We start from the raw sequence: 18,823 nt of genomic DNA, 5'->3' as shown, positions 1-18,823 counted from the left end.
TTCTATGAACATTTTAAAAACTAAAATTGAAAATATACATGTGTAGCTTTTTAAATTGTTTTTTCCATTCAATGTAACATTGTAATATTCTCCTAGGTCATTAATCTTTTAAACACATGTATTTATTGGCTGAGTATTATATGAATAACCATCAATAATTTATCAAGTTATTTGGGCATTTACTATGTTTTAATACTTTGAAATTAAAATAATACTAAATTTGAATTAAGTATACAAATGTTTATGCACATCTCTCATTGTTTCCTTAAAATCAACTAGTGGGAGGATATACTGGATCAAACCATACAAATATTTCCATGATTTTTTGAAACTATCGCCAAATTTCCTTTCAAAAACCACATACTAATTTGCACTCCAACATAAAAATAGCATTTCAATCATACTCAGCAACAAAATGGTCTGAAAAAAATGCCAATTCAGTTGTTGAAAATACTATTTACTTATATTTGTATTTCTTTTATTTTTAGTATGGTTGTATGTGTTTTCATATTCATTCCTTTTGATTTTAGCTATCTATTTCTATACAACTCAGTTTGTTTGTTTAAGTAAGCTCTATGCTCAATGTGGGGCTTAAACCCAAGACCCTGACTTCAAGAGTCACATGCTCCACTGACTGAGCCAGCCAGGTGCTCTGCACCTTGGGTTGTTTTTTTTTTTTTTTTTTTTTTTTTTTTAAGTGAGGTCAGCATGTTTTTATTTTTAAAAGCTATTTATTTATTTATTTATTTATTTAATTTATTTTCATTTTTAAAAGTTCTTTATAGCTATTAGTAAATTTTTCATATAATTTGAAAGTGTTTATTTCTTTTCATTTTAGTTATGATAGGTTTGTGAAATTTTAATTTTTATAGTCCATCTTGATTATGTATTCAATATATAATCAATCCTTCTCCTAGTGTTTCTTGAATTGATTTTACATTAGGAGGATCCTTCCCCATCCTGATATGAAAGTGTCAGCTCTATCCTACCCTTTTCTATCCAGTCCTAGCTTTTATTATTTCAGTTTTAGTGTATCACATGAAGCAGAACATGACTTTTTTTCCTAAAAAGATAATAATATACTTATTATTTAATAATCAGAAAGCTGACCTTAATATATTTGCAAAATCTATAGACAATTCCAGGTATTTTTCAGGGGCTGGGATTTGGGAGAACTAAGCAATGTGCTTAAAAAAATCTAATACAGTGATAAGTATGGTTTTGCTTTATTTGTTTTATGACTGTCTAATAAAGTATATAGTGTCCATAATGGCCTAGCCTTTACAGGTCTTTTATTATTTATGATTTTCATTAAAGAGATCATTCTTCCCAATATGTGAGTGAATCCTGTTTGCTAAAGTGAATTTTCCTAGCTTATAGATGGTAGGCATGTTACTAGTCAATTGTCCTGAGAATTTGAAATACCGTCTTTACTGAAGAAGTGTATGTGTGCACACAAATGTGCGCACACACACATACACATCTTATGTTTGTGAAATATCTGACAGCAATTCCATCAGAGCTGTAGGAAATAAATGATAGCTTCACAAAGTGCTTCTCCCTACACCATTCTTCTGTCTTCCAATACATTCTACTTTGCTTGCTTGCCACAACTGATGACCCTTTTACATTTTTTTCCTCTCAACCAGCATCTCAGACATCCAAAGTCCTCAGGTTAGGTGTGTGAGGGCAAAGGAAGTTTCTAGGGTGTTATACTTAGGTATGACACATAGTTTCCTGGACTGTTTTGGAATTCCCCAGGAGATTTTGGGCCCCCCACGCAACCATTGAATTTGCTATACATTTTCCATCAGCAACTGAAAATATTTTCCTCAAGTCTCCTTGGAAATACTGAATGGATCAATCAAAAGTCTTACTACAAACAACAAACTGCCATTCTGGCTAATTTATTCAGAAAAAAAGACCTTAACTTAAAATCCCTGTTGAACCAGGAGTAGAGGCTATCCTGCCAGGCAAAGTGCCCCACAAAATGCTGTAGAGCCAGCATCCCAATATGACTGCCACTACCACTGCCACTGCCACTACCCACCGCCAGCATGGATTCTGAATAGTTCCTGCTTCTTCATGTCCTTTCTTTGACTCAGAGACCAGTGAGGGTGAATCTGATCAGCAGACTTAATGACATAGCTGCAAGGGAGGCTTGAAAAGTACGTTGCTGGTATTTTCAGTGCCTAACACGAGGGCTGCCCATTTTTTTTTTTAATTTTTTTTTTTTAATTTATGATAGTTACAGAGAGAGAGAGAGGCAGAGACACAGGCAGAGGGAGAAGCAGGCTCCATGCACCGGGAGCCCGATGTGGGATTCGATCCCGGGTCTCCAGGATCGCGCCCTGGGCCAAAGGCAGGCGCCAAACCGCTGTGCCACCCAGGGATCCCAGGGCTGCCCATTTTATGAGAAAGGGATTCAGATGCCAGGTAGATATCAGGAATGTCAAGCATCCATTTCCCAGACGAATACCCAGAAAAATCTGGACACTGAGTGACTAGAAGTTCTCAAAGCGATTGATAGCATCTCCTTATACCATCTTGACCTTGTTATTTAACAAATATTTACTAATAGAAATCTACCATATGCCCAAGACATGATATAATATATAAAAAATTCTTGCTATCCTCAGAAGACTATAATTTAGCTATGGAAGCAGAACTTATATCAATAAGATTTTTAAAAGTTCATTTAATTAAAACAAGACCAATTTAAAGTAGTGCATAACCGTTGCCTTAGTTTGGGCTTCTCTCAAAGCGGAACCAGAGGCAAGAACTTGGGTCAGGGAGTCTATTTTGTTTTTTTTGTTTGTTTGTTTTTTGTGTTTTTTTTTTTAATTTTTATTTATTTATGATAGTCACAGAGAGAGAGAGAGAGAGAGAGAGAGAGGCAGAGACACAGGCAGAGGGAGAAGCAGGCTCCATGCACTGGGAGCCCGACGTGGGATTCGATCCCGGATCTCCAGGATCGCGCCCTGGGCCAAAGGCAGGCGCTAAACCACTGCGCCACCCAGGGATCCCCAGGGAGTCTATTTTGGACTTGGTCCCAGGAAACAGGAGTCAGGGAGTATGGAAAGTGCGTGAGAAAAAGAGGAAAAGCCAATATAGTAGTGCCATTGAAAGGTCATTGTTGTAGACAATGGAGGCTCAGTTCTGCTGGGATCTTTAAGAAACATATAGAATAGAAATGGCCACCTAAAAACAGCAGGTGTAAGTATTTATGTGCTGGTTCCCACACCTCACGGATGGAGGGTTTTCCCCAGGAACAATAACTCCCCCACACTTCCGGACTGGGCTTGTCCACAGCACCAGGTCCCTCATGCTGGAGAAAGTCCCTGTGAGCAAGTGCCTGAGGTATATGAGGTGAGATGCCCACTGAGTGAGGTGAGACCGAGCATACACAGGCCTTGCCATGAGAGCTGCAGCTGCGATCAGAGGTGGGCCAAAGGGATGTGATAAGGGTCCCAGGGATGACTGTTACAACTGTCAACCTACAGGAACACTTAATGGGGGTGATGCATTCAAATGAGTGCAAGGTCACTACAGGCTGCAGCGTTAGGGGAGGCTTCCTGAGGGAGGCTGGACTCCAACTGTGCCTAGAAAGAATTGACAGAATTACTCATGCCCGAAATTTTTCAGCACATCAGGTTCTGGAGTTTTCCAAAGTCTGGCTTTGCTGAAAGCAGCAGTTATATATTTCAGTGCACGGCGCTTCTGTGATTCTGTCTATATTCTATTTGCAATACAGAATTTGCAATAACATTACACTGAGGTTATAGCATTTAGGCATCTTTCAAATGCTTGTCCAGGCTTTGACACCAAAACAGATTCCCTCCATTTCAAGTAATTTTACAGTACTAGAAATTCTGATAAAGTTAATAGGGGTTATTTTAAGAGTTTTTATGCACAGAAAATACAGGCTATGATAATTTAACTTCGTGATGGTTCTGATAAAATAAGCTATTACTACTGGGTAAAATAGGTAACATATTTTTTCCCTTTGAGTTTCTGTAACATTGCTTATAAGGGAGCTGCACAATAAAAAATAGAAATAAAGAAATTTTTGTTATATTTAGGAGCCAACAATTATATCAAAATATATATATTAAAAAGCATTAAAAAAAAGCATTTATTTATTCATTCATTCATTCATGAGAGACACAGAGAGAGAGAGAGAGAGGCAGAGACACAGGCAGAGGGAGACGAAGGCTCCATGCAGGGAGCCCGACACAGGACTCAATCCTGGGACCCCAGGATCAGCCCTGGGCCGAAGGTGGCACTAAACCACTAGGCTACTGGGGCTGCCCTATTAAAAAGCATTTATAATCTAAATATAAAATATGGGCCTATCAAGAGTTAAATTTTTTTCACACCTCATCTTATTTATTGCTGTCACTATGATCTAGTCCTTATATTGGAAGACATAAAACTTCATTTCTCTTACAATATATATGGTATAGGGGCGGCTGGGTTGCTCAGTTGGTTAGGCATCTGACTTTTTTTTTTTAATTAATTAATTAATTAATTAATTTATGATAGTCACAGAGAGAGAGAGAGAGAGAGAGAGAGAGAGGCAGAGACACAGGCAGAGACAGAAGCAGGCTCCATGCACCGGGAGCCCGATGTGGGATTTGATCCCGGGTCTCCAGGATCACGCCCTGGGCCAAAGGCAGGCACTAAACCGCTGTGCCACCCAGGGATCCCCAAGGCATCTGACTTTGGCTCAGGCCATGATCTTGGAATCCTGAGAAGGAGCCCCACATTCAGGCTCCCTGCTCAGTGGGGTGTCTGCTTGTCCCTCTGCTCCTCCCCCCCCTTCTCTTTTGCTCTCTCAAATAAATAAATGAAATCTTTAATAAAAAAAAAATTGTATAGTATAGATTTTGCCTCAACCTGTCTTGCATATTCCTCAATTATTTCAAAGCCGAGTGTTTTCAGACTTATAAGTGGCTGATTTACAAATGGTCCTAGCATAAGGACAATTTGTTGTCTGCTTTCCTCTCTTTCTCACATTTAGTTACTAGTCTTTCTCCTCCTGTGAACACTCTCCACAGAAAACTGCTAATCTGATCTAAGCTGATAATAGTATAGAAAGGCATAGAAATATGTATAAGAACTCCATACACCAAACCCCCTATTTGCTTCTCATTCCAAAAGGACACAGACTAATTGAGGAATGTAATATTCTATAAAAATGGAAAATAAGTATGTACCCTAAGTCTGACCATCCCAAATTAGCCATTTTTCCTTCCTTTCTGTCTCTGCCTATTTTCAGGTGTGGTCATATTATATTTACAATTTTGGAGCCTGACCTCATCCATTAACATTATATAGAAAAACTTTTACTGTTATTATATATCTCATAACATCTATAAAATGAAATATTTTATTGAAATTTTACACACAAAAATGCCAGCACCATTAACCTCTTAAACCTTTGAAGGTATACAGTAGTTCCCTTTAAAACATCCATAAATTTTTCCAGCTATCCCCTCTAATTAAATTTGCCTTTACTCAAACTCACTATTAAAAATAAATACATGCACATTAAATAGGTTAATTGTATAGTATATAAATTATATCTCAATAAAACTATTATTTCAAAAACATTACGATAAAAAATAAATACAAATCCATTTCTCCCCATATGTGATTACATTTTCAATCACTCGATAGTGTTGCAGGATGATTTACTAAATTTTTTTAAAAAGATTTTATGTATCTATTCATGAGAGATACAGGGAGAGAGGTAGAGACACAGGCAGAGGGAGAAGCAGGCTCCTCGCAGGGGGCCCATGTGGGACTCCATCCCCGGGATCATGCCCTGAGCGGAAGGCAGGCACTCAACCGCTGAGCCATCCAGGAGTCCTGATTTACTGAAGTATTAATTTGTGTTTTGGCCTGTGCATTTTCTCTGCCCTCAATCCCAGATGTTAGCCTAGGATTTTGCATGTCCTTTCTTCTCTTTTCAACTTGAATAAAAATCCGAATTTGCTTAAGAGTTTCTGCAAGGTTTCTAAGAGAAGGAAGGGAGAAAGGGAAGATCATTTGAAAGTGGCAAGAGGGGAAAAGGAGGGCTGTTCTCTACTCTTGGACAAGTCAAGATCAGATAGGGAACAGAATTCTGGGGTAGGTGGCCCTGGACTGGGATACCTGACAGGGCTAGGTCCCAGGCACCAACATAACCAGCCTTACCAGAACTTGCCATGCCCTGGCAGTGTCAGCAAAACATCAGGATTCCTGAGGTAAAAGGTCCTCATGTATTGGCACAGGTTCCAGTGGAAACTAGGGTTGACTGTGGGTAATCAGAACTGTTTCCCAGAAGCTTTGTGACAAAATTCAAGAGAATCTGGCAATTTTGCATGAAATGTTTCAGGGATAGGGAGTCCCCCCAATCACAGACTGAATCTTTCACCAGCCTGGAGGTCAATGATGAAGGATCAGGCTTAAACTGATTTATGGGATAAAAAGAAATACAGTCATTTTTTACCAAGAACATTCATAATCATTATACCAGGGCTACAATTGTACAGACTGATATTATTTTGTAAATTTCACTTCCTGTATGATGTTACTGATCAGTTTTTTAAAAGAAGGCTTTTTTTTTTTTTCCTCCCACAATGGAGTAGCATTGCTCTATTTTAAACCTGAAAGGAATCTCATAGATCTAACCCATCCCTGTCATTTCACAGATTAAAAACTTGAACCTGCAGGTTAGATCCCCCAGAATTACAGCATCAAATGGACCTGAGCTAGAACAAGTATCCTCACTCCTGGGCACAAATTCTCTACTTTCTCGGAATGAGACTCGCAGTCTCCACAGCACGGCACTAGTAGATTGATGAGTTATCAAGTCCTGTCTGTCAGCCTTGGAATTATTTACTCTATGGATAGAGATGTTGAGTTGGATAATCATCATACATTTACTTACAAAGATTGGCTTTTGTGCAACTCACTTGAGAATGGTGAGCTTTCAAGTCTGTATTGTTAACCAGAAGAACACCACTGCCACCTAAGTCACACATTCGCGATGGCCCTTCTCCCAGCAACAGCGGCAAGCAACTTCATCATTATTGTATATTGTATTAAAAAAGTGCATTATCTCTGCATTTGTCTCTTTTAGGGATCCTACAGTGATTCCTGAAAGACACACTTTGGCCTACATTTTTATTACTTCTGTAACATGGCAATGAAGTAATTCAGAAGTAAAGAACCAGCAGGAATGACAGCATCAGACGTAAAAGGTCAGAAATATTGTGAAGCAAAAGAAATGGCACATTAAGCAAGGTTTAGTTTTACCCAAAGATGTGCAAACAACATGAAAGAGTAAAATAAAGTAGACGGTTTCTTTTGTTGCACACAAGCTAGAAATATCAGTGCGGAGTGGCATGCGTGTGCACAGTTTATTGTGACACATGCAGAACGGTTCTTCTCTTCATTGTCATCCTTTGCACGCTGGTTAAACATTTGTTACACATTTTATCACCATTTAAGCACTTTTCCTACTCAGTAACTTAGAAGCAATTCAAGCAATTTTAAATTCCCACTCTGAGAAAATAAAACTGCCATTAGAAGAAAACACATTTACTTTGATTTATTCTCATCGATACATTTTAATTCAAAAATATTTTTTTCTGATTCCATCTTTGTTCAATAATTCCAACTACACAGTATGGTTTTGTTGAAGGAATCAACAGATCATTTTTATCAGGTAACCTAACTAATTTTGTACCTATGGTTTGGGCTTTATTTCTGAGAGTGATTTTTCTCGTTATATAAATATGTCAACATTTGTTTCTGGTAAACAGATTATTTTGTCATATTACCAAGTCACCAATGCTGAAGTTCAAATTCAGAAACAGGGATGTCAAGTGAGCAGCCTGACAGCTCTGGCAAGAATTTATAGGGTCAATTTTGAGAAGTTTCCCAAGATCAGTAGTGAGTCCTGAGTACTCTGAGACCAAAAACTTGGTTTTGTCAACATACTCAGATTTGATCAATTCAAGTAAGTTAATTCATATTTAAGAAATGCAAAAAAATAATAAAAATAAAACTGATCTGTAAACCCAGATTCACTTGTTTATAATGATAGGAAGAACTTGTGCTATGAGGTCAACAGAATTGGGTTCTGATCTAGGCTCACTAATAAGCGTGAGAGCAAGTTACTGAGTTTCTCTGAGACTCCAGTATTTGCATCTGTAAAATGCAACAACATGAGGATGAAAAGAAATACATCAAGTATTTAGCACAATGCCCAGAACCGAGTGCATGGTAGCTGTTATGCTGATCATGACGATGGTAATGATGGTAATTTGAAGAGATGGAGGAGGAGAACATAGTAGAAGAGGAGGGGAAAGGTGGTGCAGGAGGCTGCAGGAATCACAGGGATTATTAGACTCTGTTGGCTGGTCAGCACACTTCCATACTTTCTTCTTGAGTTTATTTATTTTTTTTTAAATTTTTTTTAAAATTTTTATTTATTTATGCTAGTCACACACACAGAGAGAGAGAGAGGCAGAGACACAGGCAGAGGGAGAAGCAGGCTCCATGCACCGGGAGCCTGACGTGGGATTCGATCCCGGGTCTCCAGGATCGCGCCCTGGGCCAAAGGCAGGCGTGAAACCGCTGCGCCACCCAGGGATCCCTCTTCTTGAGTTTAAAGACAGTCAAAAGAGAATTAGAGGGTACTTGTTTAAAGCCAAGTGAATTAAATGGAATACTACAAAAGCTTGAATCTTTAAGCCATGAGGATCTGGGAGATTCATCTCTACTGTCGGCATTCACCCATCTGGCAGACAGGTTGTTTCGATTCCACCGCCTAGCGCAATGCTTGGCAAATGGCAGTTAATAAATGGTTAATGAGTAAATAGGTAGAGTACCCCCACCCCAACAGTGCAAGAGATAGAGACGGTTGCTTTATCTTTATCTTTGGTCACCTATTTCTGAGCTCAATAGAGGTACTGCTCACTTCCATTTCTCTCCAATGGACACAGAATTTCTTCTGTTATATGAACACAGAATTTCTTCAGTAATATAATTAAGTGATTCACAGATTTCTCTGTTACATCAATCACATTTTAGACATTGTCTAATTAAACTCAAATCACTTTGTCATTCACTGCAATCATATTTCCAAATTCTGCAAGTTCTGCCTTATAACCTAACATATGCTTGTGATACAGACTGGCTAAAGGCTCCTGAAACTCACGTTTTCTTTGTTCTGGCACACAGCTAGATTACATTTCTCCTGAACAACTCAGTTAGGCGTGGCTACATTACTGAGTTCTAACCACAAGTGATCTACATTTCTTCTAAGCCTGGTTCCTCCAGGTTCCTTTTCATAATTCAGCTCTCTATCTTCCTTTGTCCAAATGAATGTAGAGAATTCTGTGGTCCTTGAAGACGGTGAAGCAAAATGAAATGCAAAGGCGTGGGTTGCAGAAAAATCACATGAAGGAGAGACTTCCTATTTCTTCACCATCACATGCACATCTATCTACCCCTGTTGGATTGTAATGTGAATGAGAAATATATTTTTACACTATTAAGTCACTGAGATTTGGGGGTTATTTTTCATGATAGTTCATCTGTCCTGAGTAATTTAGAACTGTATTCATATCACTCTACTGATTTTATTTTAAGTATATGTACAACTTGAGAACTTGGGATGGTTCATTTTTGTCTTATATTGCATATTTACATGGTTACTTAAGCCTGGCCTTTTTCTTCAGTCCTCCTAATAGCCCATATCACATCAAATCTATCAATAAGCAATCAATTTTTCTCCTAAATATCCATTTCTCTTTCTTCCCACTAACTATGCCTTGTTTATCAGATTCCTGATTTTCCCACTTGGGTCACTAAAATAGCCCCCTATGTTTTCTGCTTGCTACCAGTCTTCCATTCCTTCAATTTTGTGTTCTATCAGAAGAACAAACTGGTCTGTCTTCTTCAGCCAGAGTGATCTGACATGAAAATATGATTGTCATTTCTTTGCTAAAAATTCAGTAAGTCCCCATCACCTCTTGATTAATATCTAAATAAATGAGCCTTCTTTTAGAGCCTTTTTGCTTGCTTCTCCCTCCCTAAATATTATGGCTCAGTGGTTCCCAAGTTTGGATCTAAAATAACTAGGTTCCCAGACATTGTGGAAGAGTTCTGGAACACACAAGTGGTCCAGACCATTATTTGTTGACTGAACAAATTATATAGCTTGAACAGGTATGCATTACAATGAAATGAGCCAATATACACAATACACATAATACAGGTCAGTTATTGTTATCACCATCATCTTCCAAGTGTATGAATTTGCTATTGTGATTAATAAGATAAGAAATTATTTAAATGTAACTGTAATATATTTCTCAATCACAGGATGTTAAAATATAGCAACTCTCTTGTGCATCAAGGGCTCAATATTTTGAAGTTAAATAGGGAGCCACACTTGATTATTTGAGAACTACTACTCTAGCCATTCCAAGCTGTTGGAAATTCCTTGAATGGACAGTGACGTTGATTCTATAAATGTGGTGGATTCTGTGGCTTGGGTTGCTTAACCCCTATTCCACCTTACTTTTTAGGGTGACTTCTTGTGCTGCAGAGCCTAGAAAGCTGATGCTACTTTCTCAGCTTCCTTTTTTAAAAGTATTTTTATTTATTTATTTTTAAGTCATTTCTACATCCAGCATGGGGCTCAAACTCATAATTCCAAAAACCAGAGTCATATGTTCTACCGACTGAGCCAGCCAAGTGCCCCTTGACTTTGTTTGCAGAAAGAGTTCTTTTTTAAAAAAAAATTTATGTATTATTTTATTCATTCATTCATTCATTCATTGAGAGAGAGAGATAATGAGCAGGGGAAGGGGCAAAAGGGAGAGAGAGAGAGAGAGAGAGTCTTAAGCAGGCTCCACACTCAGCACAGAGCTTGATGGGGGCTTGATCTCAGGACTCTGAGATCATAACCTGAGCCGAAATTAAGAGGTCGGCTGCTTAACCCACTGAGCCATCCAGGTGCCCCTGCAGCAAGAGTTCTAAATGCATAAAACTGACGTACTCCTGTTGAGATTTAGAGATTTAAAACAGGGCTGAGGTCATGTTCCTGCTCTCCTGACTGTTCTACTACTGGTTAGCAATTTTGTAGAGATTCTTTTCTTTTTTTTTTTTTTTTTTTTTTAAATTTTTTTTTTTTTTTTTTTTAATTTATTTATGATAGTCACAGAGAGAGAGAGAGGCAGAGACACAGGCAGAGGGAGAAGCAGGCTCCATGCACCGGGAGCCTGATGTGGGATTCGATCCCCGGTCTCCAGGATCGCGCCCTGGGCCAAAGGCAGGCGCCAAACCGCTGCGCCACCCAGGGATCCCGAGATTCTTTTCTTGAGCAGAGTTCCAGTGGCAACAGCATCATGAGTGCCTTCCTGATTCCTCATCAGGTCTTGTACTAATTCCAGTCATGGCCTCAGCGGGACTATAGTCTTTCGGGAATCATTCCTGGTGGGCTAGCCTACAGCCCATTTTTCTGGCCCTTTTGTGATTAAAATGACAATCTTGGTTTCTCTTTCCTACACTGAACCCTGAGTAATACAGGTTTTAGAAAATACAGGAGTACCTCCCTTACCCACGGGTGATATGTTCCAAACCCTAGTGGGTAGTACCAAACTATCTAATTCCTACAAGCAATGATAGAGTTTAATGTGTAAATTAGGCATAGTAAGAGATCAACAATAGTAAAATAGAACAATCGTAACAATATACTGTAATAAAAGTTATATGAATGTGGTCTTTTTCTCTCAAAATATCTTTTTTTTTTAAGATTTTATTTATTTATTCATGAGAGACACAGAGAGAAAGGCAGAGACATAGGCAGAGGGAGAAGCAGGGTCCCTGTGGGGAGCCTGATGTGGGACTTGATCCCAGGACCCTGGGATCATGACCTGAGCCAAAAGTAGACACTCAACCACTGAGCCACCCAGGTTCCTCTCAAAATATCTTATTATATTATACTCACTCTTTTTCTTTGGATGATGTGTAATGATGATGAAATTCCTACGTGATGAGATAAAGTGAGGTGAACTGACACAGGCATTGTGATGTGGCGTTAGGCTACTATCGACCTTTATGATGATCCGTCTGGATTGGCCAAGGGTAACTGAAAACACAGAAAGAAAAGCTGCAGATAAGGAGGGACAATTGTATTGCTCTGTCTAATATGAAATGTCTGTCCCCTCCCCAGACCTTGTCCTCCTCTTGTCCTCAGTTCAAATGTCTTCCTAGAAAGCCTTCATCGACACCTTCAGTTGAATCAAAAGCCTTTCCTTTTTCCCCAGTCATAACTTTTAGGTGGCCCCTCTCACTATTATATAATAATGGTTTACATCTACCTATTACTTGTCTCTAAAAGTTAATTAATCAAGCTACTTTTTGTTAGTCACTTGTTCCCAGGCAGCTGTATGGTAAGGATTTGTGGAGTGGATGAATGAACAAATAGAGATTTCCATGAATAACAAATGACAACGAGTAACCAATCCATAAAGGAGGAAAGGCAGCCTGATGGGAAAAGACATGTGTAGTTTTCTCGGTACCATGTGCAAGTATATGTAAAATAAGGCAGAGCTGAAATGCCATGAGTCTACATATGTTTTCCTTAGACCCCTAACAAAGACTCCCATATGGTCTGGACCAGGGATTGGCAACTTTCTTCATAAAGGGACAGACAGTAAATATTTTAGGCTTTATGGGCCATATGATTTCTGTCACAACTACTCAACTCGGCTATTTTTGAGAGAAAGTGGCCATATATATAAGCAGATAATATATAAATAATGGGAGTGGCTGTGTTCCACTAAACCTTTATCTATGAACATTGAACTGGGAATTTCATATAATTTTCATATGTCACAAAATATTAGTCTTTTGGGTTTTTTTAACCATTAAAAAATGTAAAAAACATATAAAAACAGGTTGTGGGGGAAGGAGAGGAAGGGAAAGCAGATTTGGCCTGCAGGCAGTAGTTTGCCAATCCCTAGTTTAGAAGATTAAGGAAAGGTCTGGGTTTACACAGTGGAGTGACTTTGATTATTTTTAGTAGACTTTTGTGTGCATTTCAACTTCTTTCCATGTAAAATGGAGATTATAATATATTACTTATGTTATAATATATTACTAATATAATTAACTCTGATGTGAAAACAATAATGGTAAAAATAAAGGCTTTGAGACCTTAAGGACAGGCTTTTGTCACTTGTAGGTCTTTTTAGGTTTATAAATACTGAAATATCTTAAGTGTTTTGAGAGATAACATCTGATGGTAAGGCCTTGAAATTCTATATACATGGCAAAAATGTTGATGAGCAAGGGTGCCTGGCTGGCTCAGTTGGTAGAGCATGCAACTCTTGGTCTTGGTTTCATGGGTATATGACCCACATTGGGGGTAGAGGTTACTTTAAAAAATCAAATAAATGTAGAATCTTTTTAAAAAAGTGCTGATGAGCAGTATGTAGTAAGAGAGCATTCTCCCCTTCATTTATACCATGAGAAGTAAAGAGGTACAAATAATATGAGGAAGATTACCACTCCGTTTTTGTTCCCATCCAAAAATGGACAAATCACCTTAATTGCAGTTTTCAATAAAGCAGATGTCAAGAGATTAGAGGCCCACACATTATACCTGCTTTAGTCTCTAGGAGAGAAATTTTCTTGGAGCTTTTCAAAGACTCACAGAATTAGAGAGGTAGAAGGGATAACTCCTCCTACCAGCAATTCACAGGTAAGAAAGTCTTAGACATAGAACTGTGGAATGATGGCTAGTGGCAGGGCTGGGCAGGCCCCAGACTTTAAATCCCACTGCAGGGCTCGCCTCCTTTATCAGGCTTCAGAAAAAATTACGCTACTTGGTTTTAATAGAAATGGTTAAATCCAATCATGGATTTATAATTAAATCACATGTTTCCCTGAGTTGCAAAGGATTTCTGTTATATAAAATATGAAATCTAGCATAAGAAACCCTAATTTCTCATCTTTTATTGATAATATTTTCCATCCTCAAAGTCCTGAGACATGAAACCAAAGAGAACGAGGGAGATTCTATGACCTTAGATACAAGAGGTGAGTCAGGTCAAAGAGAAAACATACAAAAACAGTTCTTGCCACCTAATGCGCAAGCATCAGTAAGTTCCTTCTGGTGTTTTTCTGCTGCATTTGAAAAATTAAAAAATGAGGTTCCACTTCCTTTAGAAATTCCAGCCTCTCACTTTTGCCTAGAGTTACCTAAGGATAGTGAGAAAGGCATTCCCCACTCTCCTTCTGTTTAAACAAAGAGTGAGTCCTGTCCTGATCATCTCATTTAAAATGGGAACACCTCTACCCCCACACGCAGTCTCCATTCTCTTGTTCTCTCTTTTTCCATAACACTTATCCCATTGGCTTACTTACTCTGTTTATGGTCTATTATATTGCTCCCCTCAATTAGAATATAAGCTTCACGATGGCAAGGATTTGGGTCTATTTTGTTCTTACTTAAATAGTACCTAGCATAATAGCTTGAAAGTAGCATGCACTCAGGAAATAGTTGTTGAATAATAAAACTGAGAAAGTGAAGAATAAGGAGGTAGGCACATCTTGACATATCACATGGTTACGTGTGAAAAGGCTTGGACAAGATGCAGAGCAAAGATGGGGGACCATAGAATTATAAGAAGAGTAATTCCCTTAACGTGAACTGGAGCATGAGTGTGACCATCTCAGCACATGGGCCTGATTTTATTAAACTGGCTAAATGGACAGGTTTCTTTTGTGAGACACCAGTTGATACATGTTGAAGAGATTTTGCTTTTCTGAGTTGCAATCTCCAAATGTACCACATAAAGACTGTCTATTTCAGGGGTGCCATACTGGCTCATTTGGTAGAGTATGTGAATCTTGATCTCAGGGTTGTAAGTTCAATCCCCATGCTGAGTGTAGACATGACTTAAAAATAAAATCTTAAAAAAATAAAAATAAAAATAAAATCTTAAGAAAAAAAAAAAGACTGTCCATTTCCAATAAAGCTAGAAGGACCACCTAAAAATATATCCAACCAAAAGTAAACTTCCCACTAATCAATCACTGAAACCCCAGAACTTCAAATATTAGAATTTGTCATGTTATCTGGGCAGGAGAAAATGGCTTAGCAACCTCAGTACTCCCAGATTCAACATGTTGGGGGCAGCAGGCATCGCAGCTGCCTGCATGGCTCATGCGTCTTTGCCTGTGACCATGTAGGTCAGGCAACCAGAGGTAGAGATTTCTTCCCTAGTTGCATAGGTATCTTTTCCTTCTTCTCCCTACCCTGTAACTTGCTTTGACACTTTTACATGTACACAGTATTTCTTTTTCTATTTACAAACTGGAACATGAAAATATAATTTTTACCATCTTCACAGCTAAGAAATGTCTTCTAGAGGCAATGAGATAGCAATCACAGATATCTGGCCTGATGTAATCAAAGTGGATCTGGAGTAGGGATCAGGCCAGAATTCTCAGAGATAGGTAGGTTGGGGATAATATCATGAGAATATATACCAGGAATATATGAGACTTTAAGGACTGGGGAAAGAAAGGCCAGATTTAGCAAGTTCATCCATGGAGAAGTTTGGGTAAATGAGGGGTTCTCTGTGGACCCCAACCATACCTCTGTTCACATTTGCCCCAACCCTGGCCCTCCCATAATAATAAGGATAAAGTAACACTTAGCTGTTACCATTGCAAGCAAGGAAAGACAGTTGTTTCTGCAGACAACAAGAGAAAGTAAATCATTATTAATCAAGTGATTTGCAGTGGTCGTTAAGGCATAGAAAACAAAAAGTTTTATGTCCTGTGAGGATGTTAGAGTGTGCCCATAAATGTCTCACATGAGTTACCATTTAAATAATAGCACAACCTGACAGGAGGGGCATCCAGGGTATAGCTCATATATGTGTGGTCTAATCATTCTTACCCTTAGTGTTGATACAAATCAGCTGGGTTGGTATATTTATTTGAAATTCAGACACTTCTTCACAGGTCAGGGCCAGGAATCTGGATTTTAAACAAGTCACTTGGGCAATTCTGATGAATCACAGTTTGAAAACTGCTATCATAAGACTGCCGAGTGCTAAGGGTGCAGTGGTGACTTAGAGCTAAAAATGAGCTCTTGTTCTACTACTGACACATATTAAGAAACCTAAACAAGTCAAGTCAGGAGTGCATAAATACTCTGAAATTCTCCAGGGTAAATTTCAGTTACCTAGAAAATTTTGGATACCACTATCTTTTGTTAAAAAAAAAAAAAAAAGAGGGAAATATTTAGTTTCTTCCATCCATTGCAATTACTGTGCCACCATATTAAATTTTAGCAATCTTCAAAGACAAGCCCACCCAAATTTCTCAAGGATTTCAATGATCACCCCTGGAATATAAAATTTCTATTTATCTTCCAGGGCTCCATGGCACTGGACACAAAACATTACTCTATCTAACAGGGCTTATTTAAAATAAGAGCTATGATTTATTGAGTGTCAGGGATGGTTTTTACATGCAGCATCTTGTTTAATTCCCACAACAGGCCTTAGAGGTAGGAACCCTGCTTCCTCCCCATCTTACAGTTTTGGAAACTGAGGCTTCCGACTTGGCAGCTTTAAGGAGTTTGTCCAAGGTCATACAACTGGTACATAAACTAGTGTTTGAATTCAGATCTTTCTGACTCCAGAAACACCAGCTCTTAAGCTCTGAACAATTCTGCCTCCACTGGGAGCTTTAGTTCACACACACCCTATGAACATGCACGGATAAAGCAAATATCAATACAAATTGCAAAGCTTACTGAGGATACACAATCTCGGTAGAGTAACAGGTCTATTCCATAAGAAGTGACATAAAATCAAAATGTAATTATGCCTCTCTAAAATATAAATAAAAACGAAAATCTACATCAATATCCAGTGTTTGTCATTCTTACTGAACACGCTTTCACTACGGAAATAGTCATTCTCGTTGCCAGCACATAAACTTTCTTTTTGTTCAGCGTAGCTGCCACCCGAAATCTTCTGTGTGTATTTCCTGACATGTCTTCTTATAATTACTAGTAGTAAACTTCCTTTCCTGAGTATTCCTAATACCTTTAGTCTTTTACCGAAATTTCTGAAGCAGACACAATAATCTCTCCCAAGCACTCACTACTACACACAGACCCTAGAGTTTAAAAAGAATAATACTGACCACAAAAACCATAAAAACGATGTGTCCCAAAGTGGCATTTTACCTAGAATACAAAACCAATTTACAAATCTAAAGATCTCATAAGCCAGTCTTTTTCCTTACCTGACTAAACAAAACCTCTTTACTCTTTAAAAAACAGCTAAACCGTGGGCAGCCTCAGGTCCTGCAATTTTTCCTTCAGTTTTAGATTCTTCTAGCATTGCAAGCCAGCTTGTTCTGCCTGTATTCCTGAATCCGAGGAACATTTTGTATTATGCTGTATATCACATCTGTCTCCACTGCTAGGCCACAAGCTCCCTTACCACGGGTACCACATCTGCTTGGTGTCCCTTGCAATAACCGCAATACCTGGCACAGAGAAGGCACTTCATAAATGCTGTTGAATGAATTAATGAATGATTGGCTCCATGAAACCAGTGGCTTTTACAGCTTCGTTCTTTTTTCCAAATCTCACCAGGATAATAGTCGAGCTTGACTAAATGCCTCTTTTTTCTTTACTTCTCTCAAGATTGAAAAACCATGATTTCTCAGAGGACCACCAAGACCTTGGACCAATTCTTCTCCAGTCATCACTTTAAGATAACTTCCCAAATGGTAGCTGTTTTCCTTTTGGAGTGTTAGAGACCATTCCAGTCTGTAAAGGGTGGGAGAACGGGTACAGGTCCCCACATTAGGAAGGGAAGCCTTGATGGAGTGGGTGGGTGGGGGGGCTTGAAAAAGTGAGGACTTTCTGCTGCCTGCTTTTCTTCTCTGAACAGAACAAGAGTGCCTGGAGAGAAGGAACTCTGGGACTCTGCTCAGCAATTAAGGTTTGATAGGAAGGCCATACCTGTCTAAGTCAGGGTGACAAAAGGAGGCCTTGTTCTTGCTGCAGCCATGGCCTTAGTGATGTCCACAGCAGCTGATGTCTGCTCAGAGACCCTTACCCCTCTGTCTGATGCTAGGGACCCAGGTGTTGCTAAAGAGGCTTTCTTCCTCTAATCCATTATCTACTTAGGGAAAGGTTTTCTTGGTATTTATTTCCTCCCCTTTTTCAACTCCTACTCAGGTCACATCTGAATGCAAAGTCAGAGCCAAGGGTTGGCAGCTTCTGAACTCTTCCCTTCCCATTTCTTTCCTTCTTTCCTTTCTTCCCTCCCTCCTTCTTTATGGTGACAAGCAAAGTTAGTCATTTCAGTTTTTCTTCTCTCGAATGTCGCTGGCCAAAGGCCAGTACTCTAACAAATGTGTAACAGTCCGTCTGAAATTTGGAAAGAGAACTCCAGCAATTCAACGGATTAGGTTTGTTTTTAAACAAGGAAGAAGATGGCACTGTAAGAAAAAGTGTTGAATGACAGAAAAAGAAACCATCCCTTTCCAAAGAGCTAAGTACTCCTAAGACCAGGACTCAATTCTTCCATGGTCAAGAGACTTCAACCTAACTTCAGGCAATGTATTTAATGCCTCCTTTTCGAGCACTACTATCACATTGTTTGTTTTAAAGCTGTCCCTTCTGGTAGGCCAACCTTAATATACTTGTTTTCAGCAACTCACAGATGGTGAAGGTGAGCAGAGAGGTGAATTCATACAAAAACCATCATTTGAC

The 18,823-nt window shown here is 38.8% G+C and overlaps 1 long non-coding RNA gene across 1 annotated transcript in view; it reads right to left on the bottom strand.

Moving 5' to 3' along the window:
* The window catches only part of LOC140624934 (uncharacterized), a 54,566-nt gene that overhangs the window by 25,847 nt on the left and 9,896 nt on the right, over positions 1 to 18,823 (bottom strand). Inside the window, exon 2 of the long non-coding RNA XR_012024359.1 lies at positions 12,014 to 12,154. This is a non-coding gene — a long non-coding RNA (uncharacterized lncRNA). The remainder of the gene's footprint in view (positions 1 to 12,013; positions 12,155 to 18,823) is intronic.

This window comes from Canis lupus, chromosome 35 (genome assembly GCF_048164855.1).
Source record: "Canis lupus baileyi chromosome 35, mCanLup2.hap1, whole genome shotgun sequence".
NCBI classification, from domain to species: domain Eukaryota; kingdom Metazoa; phylum Chordata; class Mammalia; order Carnivora; family Canidae; genus Canis; species Canis lupus.
Note: the sequence above shows the minus strand (reverse complement) of the source record. Positions and strands in the feature narration are given on the sequence as shown.